This window comes from Mesocricetus auratus, unplaced genomic scaffold, assembly GCF_017639785.1.
Source record: "Mesocricetus auratus isolate SY011 unplaced genomic scaffold, BCM_Maur_2.0 Super-Scaffold_15014, whole genome shotgun sequence".
Taxonomy (NCBI): Eukaryota; Metazoa; Chordata; class Mammalia; order Rodentia; family Cricetidae; genus Mesocricetus; species Mesocricetus auratus.
The window spans coordinates 83,920,685-83,937,725 of record NW_024429186.1 but is presented as its reverse complement, the minus strand read 5'-3'; the positions used below and the strand labels follow the sequence as shown (position 1 = coordinate 83,937,725).

The window sequence follows — 17,041 nt, the reverse complement described above, 5'->3', positions numbered from 1 at the left end:
GGTCTCCGTGAGCGCGCGTGGGGGCGAGGACGGGGGTCTGCGCCTGCGCAGCGCGGACCCCCCGGCGGCGGCGTTCTTGTTGCTATGCCGTCCCGCGGCTGTGGCACCGCCTCGGCAACGCTCCCCGGTCTCTCGGCTCTGCGCCGCCCAGCCCTCCGCTTTCGGGCGGGCTCGTGAGCGTGAGCACAGATGCCGCCGCGCCGCAAGCTCGCGGGGAGGAAGGGCCCCTAAGACTGCGGACCTCCGGCGGGCCCGCCCGAGTGAGGGAGCTGGCAAGGAGACTCGCCGACGTCTCTGCGGAGGCGGGGGAGCGTTTGAAGGAGCCGGGACTGCAGGGTACCACGGGCCACTGGCCCGGGCTGGCCAGCCCCGCATCGGGCGTTTTTGTGGTCTTGTTTGTTTTTCAAGTTATCTCTTCTTTCGTGATTTGCCTTAGGTAACACTGCCACCCTCCACCTGAACGCGAGGCCAAGCTGGTCTTCCCTCGTGTGACTTCCTCAGTTCCTTGCGCTTTGGAGAGCTGGGATAGCGGCCTGTTTTCCAGCGTGGCGGGACGATGGACACTAACCGCAAAGAAGGAGCCCTCCTGCCACGAGAGGATCCCAGCGCCGGCTTCCAGGTACTTCCCTAAGCGCCACTGAGGTAGTCCGTCATCTCCTCCCTCGCTCCTTAGTTTCTGTGTATCCCACTCCGCATTTCTCATTAAGCCTTTAAAAAAATGTTTTTTCTGCCGAGGCCTGCAGGATCGACACCGAGGAGTGGATGTTGTAGCTTTAGCGTCATATAAAAAATATTCAAAGTAGACCGGATGCAATTTCAAAATGAGATAGATGCTGACTGAATGATGCACGTCTTGCACCTTTATGGTGCTGAGAGGTCCAGAATAGTTTGTACCCCATGGTTCATGTCTTTAGTGCTGTCCGCAGTTGGCCAAGGCCCGGTGCCCGAATACTTGGGTGGAACTGTGAGTAGGCAGGGAAGCGGGTGACAGGTTGGCCCATCGCAGCTTTTGTGGCCGCAGAAGCAACAGCAGGGGGCACCCTCTAGCGTTGCAGTCCCCAGAGCCTAACCCTGTAAGTGTTAGGTCCAGAAAGTTGAGTTTCTCCACAGGCCGCTGCACTTGGCCCCGAAGGCCTGACAGTTCTCTGGAACTCTTGTGAGCAGGGCCTACCCCTTCTCTTCTCTGGCTCTTACAGCACTTCATTCTTTACTCTCGGTTCTCCCTTTCTCTACTCCACCTTCTTCCTGTTTGATATGTCTTGAACTCCTCAGCTGCTTCCGCTGTCACATAGCTGGCTCTCAGTCACCGCTGCCTCCTTAGACCAAGGTACCTGCTACTGCTGCTGGGGTCGTTTTGCGGCCACTGCCTGTCTCTGCTTCCTTCTCCGTGTCACCATTCTACCCTGCCCTGCTGAAAGTCATCAAGGCCTCTTGACAGCAGTTGTTTGGGGGCTAATGCTGCAAGACCAGAAGAATTAACACACTGGAGCATTTCTGACTCACTAACTCACTCAGTGTCCTCCAGTCACAGCCAGTTGTTTGGACCAACTGCACCTGCTTTTTAAGTAATGCATTCCCATCACTTTGTGACAATCATAGATTTGTTTCTTAGCTCTCTGTCTGGTCATGCTGGGAATGATTGCAGGACTGTTCACTGAGCGTTGAGGTGGCAAAAAATCTGATATAAACTGTTTCAAACAGCCCTGGCTGGTGCTGTGACTCCAAGAAGCAGAGAAATCTGCTACAGTCTTTGCATAATTGTTTCAAGGTGTCCATGGGCTATTCAAGATGGCCAGTCAACTCGCATGACAATAGTCCTGTTGGTTCTTAGACAGTTATTCTGATCAAGGGAGCCAGATTGCTCCATCTCGATATCTATTTTAATCTTTAGGAAAATGACCATCAGAAGAAATATTTAAGATATAAATTTAATGAACATATTGTACATGTAGTATAGTGGGTTTCTGTATCTGTGTTAGTCTCAGCTATTCAGGGTTAGGAAGGAGATATCATTTGAGTCCAGGAGTTGAAGTCCAGTCTGGGTAGCATAGTCAGACCTCATTCCTTGTTTGTTTGTTTGTTTGCTTTTCTGAGATAGGATCTCACTGTGTTGCTCCTGATAGACTTGAATGCTGAGATCCACCTGCCTCTGCCTCCTAAGTGCTAGGATTAAAGGTGTACACTAGCATCCCCAGCTAATTTTTTTTTAATTTATTGTGTAAATTAGTAAGTCAGGTTTTACAGTTCTCTGGGTTTTTGGTTTGCTTTTTGTTTTGGGTTTTTTGTTGTTGTTGTTGTTTGGTCTTTTTTTTGTTTGTTTATTTTGGATTGTTTTGGGTTTTAGACCAGACTGGCCTAGAACTCAGAGATTCGCCTGCCTCTGCCTCCTGAGTGTTGGAACTAAAGGCATGTGCCACCACCACCCGGCTTGCTTTTTGTTTTTTTAATTGTTGGGGTTGTTTGATGCTTCTTTTTCCCCATTTACTATAGTCTCAGAAATTAAGATAGGCTGGGCCTTAATCAACTTGTGAGCTGTAATTATATTTCCCCTCTTCTACTTTGTCTCCTTTCTCTCCTGCTTATTCAAACTCACCAGTGGAAGGTCTTATTACAGCTTCCCAGGAGATCTAGATGTAATCTAGATGCCAGATTGTAATCCTTGAATTTTAAGATAGTCTCTTTATTGGCCCTGTACCATTAGTTTTTAAATATAGAGACAACTTAAGGTGAGCAGAATCATCAGCTCGCTTGTCAGCGTTCATTCCCATCAGCTCGCTTGTCAGCGTTCATTCCCAGCTCTGACTGAACAGAACCACAATGCAGCCTAAGCCTTCAGTCGCATGTGGATGGTGCTGCTGGCTGGGCCGAAGCTGACAGTGGCTGGCACAAACAGCTATATCTGAATGGTAAAGAAGATAGCTGTAAGAGACTTTGGATGCTTCCACAACAAGAGTGTTTAAGCAGTAGCATTTCAGTGAAAGCATAACTGACTCTACAATATCTGCAGCTGGGCCATTTCCTCAAACCAGAGGAGAAGACCAGGAATTCTTGGCACAGTATGTTCCTCTTCATTTTAATTTTTGAAAAGGATGTATCTATTTGTATGTATATGAGCCTGCATTAGTGTTGTACTACATGTGTTCAGGAGCCTGTGGAGACCGGAAGAGGGTGTCAAAAGTTAGATCCCCTGGAGCTGGGCATACAGATGACTGTTTGCTGCCACATGGGTGCTGAGAACCAAACCTAGGTCCCCCCAAGAGCAGTAAGAGCACTGAACTGCTGGCCCATTTCTCTTTTATGAGGGCAGTTATAGAAATAGTGCTTGTAACGCCAAATTGCTCTCTTTGAAGTAGCATCATAGATCTATATAGACGCTAAGTAACCTATCACTGTTCTTTCTCTATGCTGTATACAGAGTATTTGCCAGATGGTGACACTGAAATTTAGAGATGCTCAGAGGGCAGAAAAAATGCCACATTTAGACAAATGTAACATCATTGGGTAGCTAGACTATACTTTTGTTTTTCTTGATGGGTATACAAAATTTCTGGCACTTTACTGGCAGAATAAGTCTTTGTAACTGATTCCGAACTAATACTTTTCTTCTTTTTTTTTTCTAAAAAGCATTTTGAATGCTTTAAAATCAAGTTCAAAACCTGCTTGAGTTTTGTTTATATATGCAAATAGTTTTTCTTTCCTTTAGTGGATTCCACAATAATTTTAGAAAAAATAACTGCATGCATTTAGTTATACAATAAATTGATTTAGTGGACTTGCATTCTGGCTAGTTTTATGTCAGCTTGGCACAAGCTGGAGTCATTTGGTAAAGACCTGGATTGGCCTAAGGACAAGTCTATGATTTATTTTCTTCTCTTTTGGGGGACTTGGGGTGGAGAGTGAGACAGGCTCTCCCTATGCAGTTCTATGAAACTCAGGATTATAGACTAGACTGGCTTCAAACTCACAGAGATCCTCCTGCCTCTGCATCCCAAGTCCTGGAATTAATGATGTGTACCACTATTTTAGACATAGAGCAAAGTATTACCAGCCTACAATTCACAACACCAGAGAAGCTAGGAAACAAGGAGGGCCCTAAGAGAGACATACATTGTCCCCCAGAGAAGGGAAAAGGGACAAGATCTCCTGAGCTAATTGGGAGCATGTGGGGAGGGGAGACGGAGCTAGGAGGGGAGATGAGGAGGGGAGAGAAGGACATGAGGGAGCAGAAAGATTGAGTTGGGGGAAGAATAGAGGAGAGCAAGAAAAGAGATACCATAATAGAGGGAGCCATTATAGGTTTAAAGAGAAATCTGGCACTAGGGAAATGGCCAGAGATCTACAAGGATGACCTCAACTAACAATCTAAGCAATAGTGGAGAGGCTACCTTAAATGCCCTGCCCTGATAATGAGATTGACGACTATCTTATATGCCATCCTAGAGCCTTCATCCAGTAACTGATGGAAGCAGAGGCAGACACCCATAGCTAAACACTGTACTGAGCTCCTGAATTCAGTTGCAGAGAGGGAGGAGTGATGAGCAAAGGGGTCAAGACCAGGCTAGAGAAACTCACAGAAACAGCTGACCTGAACAAGGGGGAGCTCATGGACCCCAGACTGATAGCTGGGAAACCAGCATAGGGCTGTTCCAGATCCCCTGAATGTGGATATCAGTTAGGCAGTCTGGGCAATCTATGGGGCCTCTGCCAGTGGATCAGCATATATCCCTAGTACACGAATGGACTTTGGGAGCCCATTCCACATAGAGGGACACTCTCTCAGCCTAGACACACGTGGTGGTGGGGGGTGCCTAGGCCCTGCTCCAAATGATATGACAGACTTTGAAGATCCCCCATGGAAGGCCTCATCTTCCCTGGGGAGCAGAAAGGGGATGGGATAGAAGGTTGTGGGGGCACAGGGGAGGAGGGGAGGGAGAAGGAACTGGGATTGACATGTAAAACAATCTTGTTTCTAATTTAAATTAAAACATTTTTAAAAAGCTGTGTACCACTATTCCTGACCCCATTTCTTGATTGTGCTTGCTTCCTATTGGCAGGGCCATGCCTAGGCTGCTGTCCTGGGTCCTATAAGAAAACAAGAGAGCCAGCCATGAGCAAGCCAGTATAAACAGCCCCTTCCTCGGCCCCTACAATCAACTCCTGTCTCAGGCCTCTGCCCTGTTTGAGGTCTTGCCCTGACTTCCTTCAATGATGAACTAATCTGTAGAACTGTAAGTGAAATAAACCTTTTCCTCTCAAAGTCATGGTGTCTTCTCCCAGCGATGCAAAGGCTAACTGAGGCAACTTAGTAAATCTCAAAATAATTAAACCAAAGCCTTTAAAAAAGAAAAACTTGCAACTTTAAAATTTATTATAACTTTATTCTGTTTGTATGAGTGTTTTGCCTAAATGAATGTATGTATACCATATGCATGCTTGGTATCCATGGAAGTCAGAAAAGGGTGTCAGATATCTTGAAACTAAAGTTACAGATGGCTGTGAGCCACCATGTGAAAACCGGTAACCAAACCCCAGCCCTCTACAAGAGCAATAAGTGCTCTTAATCACAGAGCCATCTCTCCAACCCCATAAACTTTTCTTTTTTTTTTTCTTTTTTTCTTTGTTTTTTTCTTTTTTCTTTTTTTTTTTTTTTTTTTGGTTTTATGAGACAGTGTTTCTCTGTATTGTTTTGGAGGCTGTCGGTCCAGCCTGGCCTCGAACTCACAGAGATCGGCCTGTCTCTGCCTCCCGAGTGCTGGGATTAAAGGCGTGCGCCACCACCGCCCGGCCTAAACTTTTCAATTTTAAAGAATAGTTGCCACACAGAAAAGTTACAAAATACAGTTCCATATACAATTTAACAAGTTTTCTCTAATGTTAACACTTTCTATAACCACCATACATTTATATAAAAAATTTTTTTAATTAGCTGAGCATGGTGGCACCCCTGCACTCCAAACACTTGGAAGATGGAGGTATAAAGATCCACTCAGCGTCAGCCTGAACTACGTAAGATTCAATCTGGGAAAAAGTTAGTTAGACACTGTAGAAATCTTCAAGCCCCATCAGCGTCTGCCTGAACTATGTGAGATTCTGTCTGGGAGAAAGTTAAAACTGAATGTGAGGTCCATGGAGAGAGGCTGAGGCTGCCCAGAGGCTCCGGCCCGAGCGAGGCTGCGGGCGGGCGGGCGGGCGCGCGCCGCGACGTGGCCATGTCGGCGTCGTTGGTCCGCGCCACGGTGCGGGCCGTGAGCAAGAGGAAGCTGCAGCCCACGCGGGCGGCGCTCACGCTGAACCCTCAGCTGTGAACAAGATAAAACAGCTTCTCAAAGACAAGCCAGAGCACGTGGGTCTGAAAGTCGGTGTGCGAACCAGAGGCTGTAATGGCCTCTCTTACACCCTGGAGTATACAAAGACAAAAGGAGATTCTGATGAAGAAGTTATTCAAGATGGAGTCAGAGTGTTCATCGAAAAGAAAGCACAGTTAACACTTTTAGGAACAGAAATGGACTATGTGGAAGACAAACTATCCAGTGAGTTTGTTTTCAATAACCCCGACATCAAAGGAACTTGTGGCTGTGGTGAAAGCTTCAACATTTGAAACCTCAGGACTCCAAGCTCCAGGAGAGCCGGGATCTACCTGGGAGCTTTCTGAAGAAATCATGTGATTGTCACGTGCTCGGAGTTTATAATGTGTGGCCATCTCAAGGGGAAAAATAAAGTGATGCATTTTGGAAATCAAAAAAAAAAACTGAATGTGATATTGGTGTCTCACTGTTGACTACACTGTAGAAATCTTCAAGCCCATCGATAGGCCACTAGTGCTCTTTCACTGTTCTATTATCAACCCAGGAAACCACATTTAGTCTCATGAGATGTTTTAAAGGTTGTTCAGTAGTGTAGGGAAATGTAAGACACTTATTTTCCATTCTGTTGCAAGCAGAACAAAGGGCACAAGAATGCAGTGTGGCAGACCCCCTGGACCCGGGAACCGCCAGCTGACAGACTTACTTGCTAGGTAGTGTAGGGTGCCCTTGACTGCTGATATTCTACCTCCACTTCCCAGCACCGACCCCTCTTGGACCCCCATGTCTTGGCTTCTGCCCTCCCCCAATCTTTATTCTGATTGTGGACCTCCAGAGAGTCCTTACATGTCTCTAGGCCTGTAGAACAGTGGCACAATTCAGTGGTTAAACTCTGCCTCTAAACTCCATGTTCCCTTCAGTGGGAGGCTTAGAGGTTTTCATATCCTTATTCCGGCTTGGCAGAAAGGAAATGAAAGTTGTAGTAAGGCTTGAAATTTATAATCAGAGACCATTTAAAGGAGTTTGGGGGGAGGGCTGCTGGTGGGATGGCTCAGGGATAACCTGATGGCCTGAATTTCATCACTGGGACCCACGTGCTAGGAGAGGAAAAACTCCAGAGGTTGTCTTCTGACCTCCACACGTGTGTTGTGGCACTTAAGCCCCTCCCCAAATAAATAGATGTAGTGATGATGATAAGAGTTCCTGGTGCTGTGGAAGAACTGAGCAAATGTAACTTAATGTCCCATGCCCCAGAACGAGTAGGTGTATCAGTCTACAAATTGGACAGCCAGAAAGCAACAAAGACTTAGTGTTAAAGCAAAGAACTATGTTAGAAGATCTCACTTTATTAGGTAGAGGGAGTTGTAAAGAAGACTTTTCTTTTGATGAAATAAATACAAAACTTGAAACTGGAATTTACTTAACATTTTTTACATTTCAATCCCAGTTCCCCCTCCCTCCTCTCTTCTCCCTCCCCCTTCCCCCTCCTCCCATCTGTTCCACAGATAGGATAAAGCCTCCCCTAGGAAGTCTACTAAGTCTGTCCCACCATCTTGTTGGGCAGGACCAAGGCACCTCTCCACCCCCACACCCCTGTGTCTAGGCTGAGCAAGGCCTCTCTCCATATAGAATGGGCTCCACTAAGTCAGTTTGTGCATTATTGTTAGATCTTGGACCCACTGCCAGTGGCCTCATACGTTATTATCCCAGTCACACCATTGTCACCTATATTAAGGGAGCCTAATTTGGTCTTATGCAGATTCCCCATTTATCAGACCTGAGTCAGTGATCTCTCACAAGACTGGAATTTTAAAAAGCAAAGAAAATAAAAATTTCCATAACTGAACATCACACAGAACAAAGTCATCCTAATTGTTTCTGTATGGATCCAGTTTTATTTTTTCTCTTTGCATTGGAATTGAGCATAGCTCTCAGCACGTTTCAAGCTCAGATCACACTGAAGCAATGCATTAAGTAGGGGAAATGTGCTAATTTTATATCATCACAAATAGTAAAGTTTCTAAAGAAATAGGGTTTATTGTATAAGTAATTGTGCAGTGATGTAAGTTGGCATTTGTATAGTATTTTGCACGTTTTGGAGAACTTTCAGTCATGTGACACTTGAGTTAAAAAGGGGGATAAGGATTATGATCCACACCTTAATGGTCTGGAAACCAAGGCTCAAAAGGAAGAAAGAATATCAGGAAAGGATTCACACAGGAAGTGACGTAGCACTAATGCTTGGTCAGAGGCATGCAGGGCTTCCCCAGGTAGGAGGCTAGGACCGAGCATGGTGATTGAAAGGAGGAACATCCATCCTATAGCGGGTCAGTCTCCCATGTGTGGCAGGTGGGGAGGGGATGTTGGTAGGAGCAGCCACACACACCACTGGACACATCTGCACTGTATCCTCCACAGTGGGTTAGTTTCTCACAAAACGGAGTGACCCAGGCGATCTTTGGATGGTGATTGTGACAAGTGAGTAGAACACAAATGGGAAAGATCCTTGGTATGGGCACAATAGCTGGAATGTTCTAACCTGTTGGTAAAGAGCTCCCAGGCCTCAGTGTGTTAGCGGTGACCCAGAGCAGACAGCCAGGTTAGCAACAGCAGCGTGAGATACTACACACGACAAAAGCATGGGGTTGGAATGCAGACACCACTGGACCCTGACTGATTTGTCACACTCGCAGGCTTTCCCAGAGTATTGCTCTTTAATTTTCTGTGGCTTACATTGTCCGTGTAATGAGGGTATGTGTTTATCACCAATTTTGCATATGTTAGTTAACAATGATTAAATGTTTCTGATAATAAATCAGGTCCAGAGAATGGAGACAAATGTCCCAAGCTGCTCCTAGAATCATACCCCAGAGCAGTGAGCTCAGCAGGCTGCCCGCACTGGTAAGACACATCAATGTGAAGAGTGTAGAAACCAGCTTTGAGCGCTTGCTCTGAGAATCATTCAGAGGACTTCCACATTCTAGTGTCGGCGTTTTCAATTTTAATACTGTATTATGTGGAAGGCAATCTCTTAGGTGAGAAGCAGCATGAACCAGTTCTGTAAGAATGGTTTGCTTCTTTGTCTGCCGTCCTACAAAGAACCGGGTTCCTGCCATGGAGAACAGAATGTGACTGTCTAGGACAGTGAACTGGGTGGACAATGTGCTTTGTTTTAAGCTTGCAGAACAGGACGGCCTTAGGATCTGAGCTGCTGTGTCTGCAGACAGAGGTCTGGAGAGAAGCCTGCCCTCCTGATTCCGACTCTAGAGTTCGTATTAGACTCATCATGGCCATTCGAGTGGTGTGACAGCATTGACTAAGAATAGACCACCAAAAGTGATCACTTTCCATGGGGGTTTCATAGATGTCCATAATCTCATAAGCAGCAACAGCAACAGAATCCTCTTGGAACACTTGAAGAGGGGACATACAGAAAGGACAAAATGGAAACTAGCCAGGAAAATACAAATACCAATGACAGAATACAGTGGAAGTTTGTATGTAGTTGCTTTTGGCAGCAGAAGAAAATACTCCACATACTAACTGAATTTCTATTAAACTAATTACAAATGCAATTATATCTAATTACAAATGTACTTTAGGAGATGGCCACTTAAAGGAACCCTCAGGGTAACCTGCTCTGATCATTTGTTGTGTTTTGTAGCTTTGTGTCTGTTACACTTTAACCCTTTGCTTCGTTTTGTGGTGTTCGAGGTATAACCCAGAGCGTGGCTATGCTAGCTAGGTCTCTGCTTACACCTGCAGCTTACGAGTTTGAGGCAGGGTTCCAGTGTGGCCTGGAACACAATCTTTCTGATTTAGTTTGAGGAATGCTGTGATTACAGCATTGATACCACACTTGGCAGTCTATCTTTTAAGTGATAATCATTTGTAATTTTCTTATAAGCTAAAATTTAGTCTTTACTTTCTTAAGCAGTTTGTTTGGTTTGTGTTATTTCCCTTTGTGGGAAAGCAAGGGTTTTCATTCTTTGTATGTAAGCTTCTCTGGGTTCTTATTTCTCTTCACTGCTGTTTTCAGACTCCTATCATGACCTTGACTTATGATCAAGGCAGGTGAGCATCTTTATGATAAAGCCTAGAAGAATAAGGAAAGGTTGGAGTCCCCTAACACCCACCTGTGGGGATTATCTGCCTGTGGTCTATCTATTGTACTGTATTGTCACTTAACCCTGAAATGCCATCATAGGCTAACAGCTCCATGTTTCAAAATAAACACCCTAGAGGATTAGTACGTTAAATGGTCTATTGCAGTGTGACAGGAAACCACCTGGTTGTCTTTTTCTGGCAGTGAGACTAATGGAAGTTTTCACGTGCGTGTACGAAGAGATAATCTTTGAGTCTGGGATGCAATCCAAGGAAGGTAGGTTTAACCACAGGGCTTCCGTGAAACGATATTAAAACTACTGAATGCCTAGGAACATGGCAGAGTCTGCTCAGTGCTGAGGGAAAGGAAAACAGCAAAACCTAGGCAAACTTAGCACAGACAGTGAAAGTGGTTGTTAGACATCTGTAAAGAGAAGCCAGATGCCTCATACCTTCTTTGCAACATTTATTGACCATTTGTATACACCACACACCTTGATAAGCCCTAGTCACACGAGAAAAAACTTGATATTATCCTTGCTTTCCAAGAGCTTACATCCAAAAGGAGTGGGCCAATAATACTAATAAAGACGATGAAAATACATTGTCAAGTAGTGATGAATACAAGGTGTAAAGGGAAGCCTTCCCGCCAGCCTGGTTCCAGAGCCGCATCAGTCCCAAATAAACACACAGGAGGCTATATTAATTATGAAGCTGTTGGCCTTGCTTGTTTCTTACTGGCTAGCTCTGACTTAAGTAATTAACCCATAATTGTTAATCTAAGTATTTCTCTTACTGGAGAGGTTTCCAGGCTTCCTATCCCATGGCATTACATCTTGACTCTCTGTGTTTCTCCTACCCAGAGTCCTCCTATCTTACTTCCCTATTGGCCAACAGTGCTTTATTGACATATACACAGGACTTCCCCCATCAACAAGGGAGAATAGAAAACACAGCCTTCTGTTGTGGAATATTATTTTAAGGTGTGTTACATTTGTTTATGCTGGGGAACATTTGTTTTAATGATGCAAAGGTATGTTGCATTCTTTTGTGTTGCATTTGTGTAACTCTGTGAAGCTGTGATTCTTTGCCTGTCTAAACACCTGATGGTCTAATAAAGAGCCGAATGGCCAATATGAGTCAGGAGAAAGGATAGGTGGGACTGGTAGGCAGAGAGAATAAGAGGAGAAATCTGGGGAGAAGAGGAAGGGCAGGAGGATGCTAGGGGCTAGCCACCGAGCCAGCCGCCATGGAATAAATATGATACACAGAAGTAAGAAAGGGAAAAGCCCGGAGGCAAAAGGTAGGTGGGCAATTTAAGGAAAGTTAGTAAGCAAGCTAAACTAAGGCCGGGCGTTTATGAGAAATAGTAAGTTTCTGTGTCATCATTTGGGAGCTGGATGGACCCCCCCCCAAAAAAAAGAATAACAGTAATGAAACAACCACATTTTTCTGTTTTCTGATCTATAATGTGGTCACCCTCAAAAACAAAAAAACAAGGGTAGCAGTCTTGACAGTGGACATGATCCGATGCTGTGACTCGGGAGGTTCTTAGGGACAGTGCTATGACTCTCCAGGCCCTTTGAATTCTGCACACTGCACGTCCTTCACACGAGGTTTCATTCTGAGACCTGACTTCTGTTCGCCTTCTGAACCCAGCACCAAGCCTATGCTTCCGCTGCATTTTCCAGCTCTTCGGCATCAAGAGCCCAAGGCCAAAGAAGGAAGAGAAAAGTAGTTGGTTATGAGCAGCTGGCAGCAGGGAAGGGAAGGCAGAAGGAGTGTGGCCAGACCCTGGAAAAACATCAAGAAAACAATTGGAAGCTTCACCAGCTGTCGGCCAGGAACTCAAGGGGGCACTAAGTCCAGAACAGCTCCCACGCTGAGAGTGAGGTGTTGTTACCTGAGCTTTAGGGTCAGCGCCTGGGCTCTGGAGACAGCCACCAGTTTCCACCAATATGCTAATTAAAAAGGCAAGTAATTTGAAAAAGTCGAGAAAGGAGATTTTGTTTGTTTTTTGTTTTGTTTCTAATGTGGCCACATTGAGAAGAGGAATAACTATGGAGGTTCACATCCTCCATACACCTAGTTGATCTTCAGAGTCTAGACCAAGGTTTAGATTTAAACAAGGGCAAGAGGTATGGGTAAGTAAGGGTCCTCGGCAGGGTGTGGTTCCGCCCAATACTGATTCCCCTTTATTGCTTCTGTCCTAACAGCCTCTGCTGTGTTGTCAGAACTATGTGAAATCTTATGTGGGACTCAGGTTTGTCCTCTGTCTGGTAAAGGACTCCAGCCTACTACAAATTTCCTGGGCAGATTTTAATTCTTTGAAGTCTTGATAGCATAAATGTCTCTCTTTAAAATACTTCTCTCTTGCCAGGATGGCTACAGTGTGGGAAGCCGGTACATAAAACTTCAAACTATGCCCATACTGTGTGATGCTGTTTGGTTTTAAGGAACAGGGAGTATGCGCTGTAATAGACTGAGCACACAGCCCCAGACATCCTTTTATGAAAGCAAGTGATTACTAAACCTTACAAGATGAAGTCACATAACAGGTTGTTTTTGTTTGTTTTTGTTGTTTTATTGGATTTGGGGTCCAGTTGTTAAGTATCAGTCTCTGTGTACAGCCCAGGCTGGCCTTGGACTCAGTTTCCTCAGTGCTAGGCTTACAGGCAAATGACACCACACATGTATTACATATTATAAATCATGTTACAAAGATAAGTATACTATCAATAGATTACTGGGGATCAGTACAAAAATACATTTTGACTTCTTCAAAAAAGGGAATAAAAGAAGGTAAGACTGTATTCTCCAGTCTTTTAGTGGCACACCGTTTTATGTCTTCCCGGCATCTCTTCGAGGGCAACATATTCCCTTCTCCCCACACCCCAAAGTGTTCCTACTCTTGTGATCTGGCTTAGGTCTGAGTGTGTGGTCTAGACTCAGTTAGTCTGTATATTTTTCCAACTGTGAACTAGTCTATGGAAGAACATATAAATGAGTTGAGCCAGGAGAATTATTTGGATTTCTATTAGCTCTTCAGAAAAGTACCCTTTTCTACGGGTTGATAGTCAATCTCTAGGGGGTCTGAAGCAGCTAGAAGCCATCTTGCTGCTTGTGAGATGGAGCCAAGTAGAGGTAAGCAATACTAGAAAGGATAGGAGTGAGTGAGCAAAGTCTCCCCACAGACACTTGTATCCATTGTAAGAGAGCTTTGTGTGGGTGAAACTGGGTAGCACACGGCACCAAACTTTGGAGAAGGCAAATGTGTCTGTGACTCACGAAAGAATGAATGTCCTTCATTCAGAGTGGTCGAGCTTCTCAGGGTATTTACAGTGAGAGGAGAGTGATGCTGGGGGAAAGGCTGAGACTTGATACTAGAAACCTTCCTGTGCTTTCTAATGTCAGACTGAATTGTCTAGTTCACCAGGAGGGGCAATACATTAATCTAATTAAGAATCAGGGCTGGAGAGACTGCTTAGTGGTTAAAAGCCCTTGTTGTTCTTGTAGAGGAACTGGTTCAATTCCCAGCATCTACATGGTATCTCAGCCATCTGTAACCATAAGGATTTTGTTGTTTGTTTGTTTGTTTATTTTTACTCTTTGGGGGCCCACCACCCAACTCCCAAATAAATACACGGAGATTTATTCTTGTGAATGCCAGGCCTTACCTTGCCTTGTTTCTAGCTAGCTTTTCTAGCTTAAATTATCCCATTTCTCTTTAACTACATTGTTGCTGGAGTTTCTTGTCCCATCAGGTCCTTTAGCCCCAAATAAATACACAGACACTATATCAATTATAAAACTGTTGGCTGATGGCTAGGACTTCTTATTGGCTAGCTCTGTCTTAATTAACCCATTTCTATAAATCTACATATTTCCACGTGGTCTTGGCTTACTGGAGAATGCCTGGACCAGTTAGTTACTCCTTTGCTGACTACATGGTGTCTCCTGGAGGCGTCTCTCTACCTCTCTCCTAGAATTCTCCTCATCTCCTAGCCCCAACTATCTTCCTGCCTCTATTGGCCAGACAGTGTTTTATTCATCAACCAATAAGAGAAACCTCTATGCAGAAGGACGTCCCCAATCACTACATTTTGCCTCTGGGCTTTTTACCTTTCTTTAGTCTATACATCTTTCTTTCCTTCTTCCGTGGCTGGCTGGGTGGCTGAGTGGCTGACTGTGGCACCCTCTTGTCCTCCTGTTCTCATTCCTTGCTCACCTCTTCCCTAGGTTTATCCTCCTATTCATTCTCTCTGCATGACAGCCCCACCTGTTTCTCTCTCCAGTGTAGCTATTGGCCATTCAGCTCTTTATTAGACCTATCAAGTGCTTTAGGTAGGCAAAGTAACACAGCTTTACAGAGTTAAACAAATGCCACATAAAAGAATGCAACACATCTTTGCATCATTAAATAAATATTCCACAGCATAAATGGATGTAACACATTTTAGACTAATATTTTACAACATGTAGCCCTACCTTCAGGGGATCTGATGACCTCTTCTGGCCCCTGTAGGCACTGGGCATGCAGGATATGCAGACAAAACACTCATACTAACAAGTACTCAGACCTTAGCACAGCTGATGCCATGTTAGAGGCACCATTCTGACCTTAAAACCCAGCACATGGGCCTCAATACCTGCCAAAACAGGAATGAAGACCTACTGCATAGGGCCAGGAAAGTCCCTAAATGTGCTAACCTTTCTCTTTTGACTCTAGTCCTGTTTCTTGCTAACTAAAGTGTGACAACCAGGGTGTGGTGTTTGTGGATAAAAGACAAAAGGGCTGTAAGGCTCAGTCTGCATGATCTGGATATGTTCTCCATGCAGCCAAAATAAGGACTTTCTTCTTGGCTTTTAAGAGTGTTCGTGTGGTCTCTGGTGGGCTTACCTCATAGAAATACAATCAATATACATAAAATTAAAAGAGATCTTTTTTTAAAGAAAAGAAAAAATAGGAAGCCTGAGACTGTGCTCAGGCTGCACATGGTTTCTTTTCTAAAGCATGGAGCAGAGGCGGCCTCCTGCCCTCCAGGCCTGGTGCAGCTCTTGAAGGTAGACAAACCTCAAGGATAGATTCAGCCCCAGAGCCTCAATGTTTTGCATCAAAGTACTCCCTGTCCAAACCTCCTCTTAAAAATGCAAATACCCAAAGGAAACATGGCACATTTAGTTTTCAACAATTACCAATCTTGGCAGTTATTAGAACAAATGGGACAATACAGTTGGACTTTAGAGAACACTCAGTGTGATAGAAAAGGCATTGATTTGTATAAGCAGTTTGGAAAACAGTTAGCCATTATCCTAAAGCCAACATTCATTTACATGTGAATCAACAACGGGAGGGGAGGGCCTGAAAGAGTTACAGATGTGAGAATGGAGAGATGTAGAAGAATGGGCTGCCATCCCTGCTACAAAACCTGTAAACAAAGAAAACGCCCGTAACCAGGAAAAAAGGTGCACGGCGTTAAGAGAAGCTTTTCCTTTGAGAGAAGCCTTTCCGCCAGCCTGGTTCTAGATCCGCATCAGTCCCAAATAAACACACAGGAGGCTATATTAATTATGAAGCTGTTGGCCTTGCTTGTTTCTTCCTGGCTAGCTCTGCTTTAAGCAATTACCCTATAATTGTTAATCTAAGTATGTTTCTTACCGGAGAGGTTTCCGGGCTTCCTACCCCAATGGCGTTACATCTCGACTCTCTCTGTTTCTCCTTCCCAGAATCCTCCTGGACTCCTAGCCCCTCCTATCTAGATTCCCTATTGGCCAGACAGTGCTTTATTGGCATAAGACTTCCCCAACATCTCCTCTTTTCTGTTTAAACAAAAAGAAAGGTCCTAACTTTAACACAGTCAAATTGTATATAACAGAACAGTTATCAAGCAAGAACACAGTTACAGCATTTTGTCTATTAACATTTAGCAAGATTTAAAGAAAATATCATCCATCCCATCCTTGTGAGTCTAAAGTTCTATATGTAGCTTATCTCTTTATCATAACTAAGGAAAACTATAATTATAACTATCTGTCTTCAACTCCATCAAAGACCACAGAAGGATAATATATAAACACTAGGATTGACAAAGATATCTTGCTACATGGGCAGTCACCCAAAGTTCCTCTGTAACGTTGGGGCATCCATCTTCAGCCCATAGGCCACAATGTGTCTGGAATACTTCTCAGCAAAGCAGGAAATTTCAAACTGTCCATCTGCGCTGGCAGTCTGTCAGTCATTTTTCTTTGTCCTGTAGAAAGTCTCTTAGACTCTTTCATGAAGCAGGAACCCTGTAAGACTGAGTTCAGCAGTCACTTTCTTGTGGGTCCTGCATGTCCAGTTTATACAGCAACAGTCAAACAGTCTAGGTAAGAGCAGTTTCTTGCCCAAATGGCTAATCTTGCCATGTTGAAAGCAAACTCCATAACAAGTTTCTTCGATGCCCATCTTCCTCTCAGACATAATTGGTGCTGCCAGGAGCAGACATTTCTCATTGTCAAGAAAAACCCTAAACCATTTTAAATGCCATTTTCTGAAGGTCTTTGAAAGGTTTGAAGACTATCTATCTCAAATACATCTCTATATATCTAGAAAACCTAACTTACCTAACTATAAATTCTGACTATTATAAGTA

At 44.4% G+C, this 17,041-nt stretch overlaps 1 long non-coding RNA gene and 1 pseudogene across 1 annotated transcript; both read left to right on the top strand.

Moving 5' to 3' along the window:
* The first annotated feature begins 27 nt into the window (after positions 1–27).
* LOC106021619 lies at positions 28–5,257 on the top strand. Its single transcript, XR_005876382.1, has 3 exons — positions 28–336; positions 437–619; positions 5,055–5,257. It is a non-coding gene; the product is annotated as an uncharacterized LOC106021619 (long non-coding RNA).
* A 937-nt stretch (positions 5,258–6,194) lies between these two features.
* Positions 6,195–6,735, top strand: LOC121139413 (annotated as a pseudogene).
* The last annotated feature ends 10,306 nt before the right edge of the window (positions 6,736–17,041 follow it).